This window comes from Danaus plexippus, chromosome 15, assembly GCF_018135715.1.
Source record: "Danaus plexippus chromosome 15, MEX_DaPlex, whole genome shotgun sequence".
NCBI lineage: Eukaryota > Metazoa > Arthropoda > Insecta > Lepidoptera > Nymphalidae > Danaus > Danaus plexippus.
Genome location: NC_083547.1, coordinates 6,614,434 through 6,617,511, shown reverse-complemented (window position 1 = coordinate 6,617,511; position 3,078 = coordinate 6,614,434). Strand labels below are relative to the sequence as shown.

Sequence of the window (3,078 nt, the reverse complement as noted above, 5' to 3'; positions counted from 1 at the left end):
TTATTTGATTTTAAATACATTATTTGCAATTTATATTGCTCATCAGGTAGTTTTTTTATGAGAATGAATATTATAAATATATTTTCTCACACTTTTGCTATAATATATTGGACGAGCTAAAATTTTTATGGCTAAATGCACGAAATTATCTCGTCTTTTGAATGTGTAATTCAATTTTAATGTGTATACAGCGGTGTACGTAAACCGAGTGCTTATAAATCTAAGGATTTATGGAACAATGAACTGAGTCACACTCAACGCCTTCCTGATGTTCAGAGATCTTTCTTAAAACAACGACACAAAGACGTCGCTAACAGATGATGACGGAGGACAGTTCACAAAAATATATACCGAGCGTTAATTTACTGTTTTACATTGTTTGAAGATGCGACAACTGTGGTAACAGTTTAAAAAAATAGGAAGTCGTTTGATTATATTATATGAAATAAAAATGATTTCGAATGTTTTAGATAAAAAATAAAAAATGTTTTTTATTCTACAACTGTGTGTAAAGTTAATGTTTTGTTTCAAAAACATTCCTTCGAGCCGGATTTGAACCAGCGACCTATGGATGTCTATTGACCGTCTACAGTCCACCGCTCTACCAACTGAGCTATCGAAGGCTTATATAAACGGCAAATTTTAAACTACATTAAGAGTTACCATGCACTGGTTTAAAAGAGAAAGTCCTCTACTTGATACTTAAAAAACATTCGACCTACAAACGTACATTGTTCATTATATAAATATAACAAAAATATTGATAAAACAAATACATTCTTGTTTCATTACTATATGAGTTTTAATTATATTATTTCGCCGGAAGAGGAAGCAGACTTTGAATAAATACTCCACTTCCTATCCGTAATACAGGTTTATTTTTCAATGAAAATAAATATTGGATTGTATTTCATTTATTAATTTTTTGTGCCGATATCTTTGATTATTATCGGATTTTTTTACTTACTAAATTGCAAAATCTTTATCGAAATAGGGGCAACTTTATTTTTTTAAGTAATTTTGCTGGCTGGTTTTATAAGACGATTGCATACAACTTAAATATGCAGATTTAGATGGAAATAGAAAAACACTCCTGATTGCAGTAGCCTATTATTAAGTATTTAGTGGTTTTCATTATTTAATTGTACATAGAAAATCCTAGGTAATATTTACAATGACGTCAGCTGAAAACCAAAAATATATATTAGCTGTTTTAAGACGTAAACTGGCCTAATATTTGATAACAAAACTCAAAATTGTCCGAAATAAAGACGATTGTTTTAAATAAGCACTATTTATATATCTAAGACTAGTTTATAGTGACATCACATGGCTGATATCAAATTACGAGTTAGAGAGGAAATATTTGCTTAAGGGTAAGCAAATTGCTGCGGACTGAGATGGATGGGGCCACCGCAAGTCACCGGCGACCCCTTAAGTGACTGATGACGTGGTCATGACCCTATGTTTTTATATATATATAATAATTATGATAGTTAAATAAACATATTGAAATGTAAATACAGATGTCTTAACTATGCTATAATTATTTTATTCATATGGTATGTTAAAAAAAATTTTAGGATATCAATATAATATTATAGCAATATGTTTAAAAAGTTTAGGTAAGATTTATTTTATAGTTTCCACCTAAACTTCTATGAAGATCTATACAGCTGAGTAAATGTATATTTGTAAATGATAAAGTTTATCGGTAATGTTGTGATAGAGTTTTATTTATAAACAAATCAGTTGGAGGTGACGGCAGGCGACCGTACCGTAAATAATTGATAAATTGCCACTGAACTCCCGAGTGACCCGACCCAAACTTCAAATTTACGACCATTTAATTGTAGCTTCATTTCGACTCGTGTGCATCAACTCGACGAAGATATATCTGCTTAAACTATTATATAAATTCTAAACTACTGGAATGTATGTAGGTAAGTACTAAGTACTGTAAAGTCGAAAAAAACAAGTAAGATAGATAAAATCCATTAAGAAATAATCTTAAAAAAAAAATATATATAATAATTTAAATTTTAGTGTCTCCATAACGAATCGAAACAATTAATTTTTTTCACGTAAATAAAATACATATATCAGAACTAAAAAATAATCAAATTTTTTTTAAAGTCATCTTTCAGTCCGTTCATAGACAGCTTATGTTAAAAAAGATATAGTTTTTATTACACGAATAAAATTGAGACAGTGTTTATTAACGTTCAACATTTCTGACTAATTTCGTATTAAATTAACCTCTGTATTTTAATATCTATATGTAGTTCGTTCTGCTTACGAAATATTAGCAAAGACAAACACTAAGTTGGCGCGTAACTAATCATATTAGTTTCATTAATAACAGAATGAGAATATATGTCTGTTGAGGTAAGACAAACTTGGTGTTGTGCTGTTGTGATATATTGTTTGTTTATACTGTAATAATAATTAATTATTATGAATTAATTATTAAAGTTAACGGACATTATGAAAAATATTTTGCAAAATTTATTTCACTTATAGATGAATAATAAAACTGTGGCTATAAAATATATTTTACTCAATTTTTAATAAATTATTATTAGGTGAGGTTTGTTTTATCTGTGGACATTTCATCAACTGCTTTATAATATCTATGTTCACGTTCATTCATATGACTGGGATTGACGTTTATTAAATTATTGTGACCTTCGACTGTGTCCAATATCGGCCGTGCGAGTGTAATTGTAACTTTGGTATCCCGTGTTTGTTCATTGGCAGTGATATGACGATGTCCCTTTAATTACCGTACCGTACATGTATCGATCAGAATATTATTGATGTAATTCTATATATATATCGGAGTCTTTTTTATGTGTTACGACACTGAAATTATTTTTGTTACACGAATAATTTTTTTTTTGGGAATTCATTAAGTTCTAATTTCAGTAATGACTGCAAGGTAATTTGTATATTTTTTTATAGATTAGTTAGAATTTAATTTTGTCAAATATCTATAGTATAAGTTGGATATTTATATAAAATGTACGGTTTTTAATACGGCCGTAGTTGAAGTCATCTAAGCGTGAGTGCGTCATG

The 3,078-nt window shown here is 28.9% G+C and overlaps 1 non-coding gene across 1 annotated transcript; it reads right to left on the bottom strand.

The window, feature by feature from the left end:
• Nucleotides 1-537: 537 nt before the first annotated feature.
• Trnay-gua (transfer RNA tyrosine (anticodon GUA)) lies at nt 538-623 on the bottom strand. Its single transcript is given in 2 exon segments — nt 538-573; nt 587-623. It is a non-coding gene; the product is annotated as a tRNA-Tyr (tRNA).
• Between the last annotated feature and the right edge of the window lie 2,455 nt (nt 624-3,078).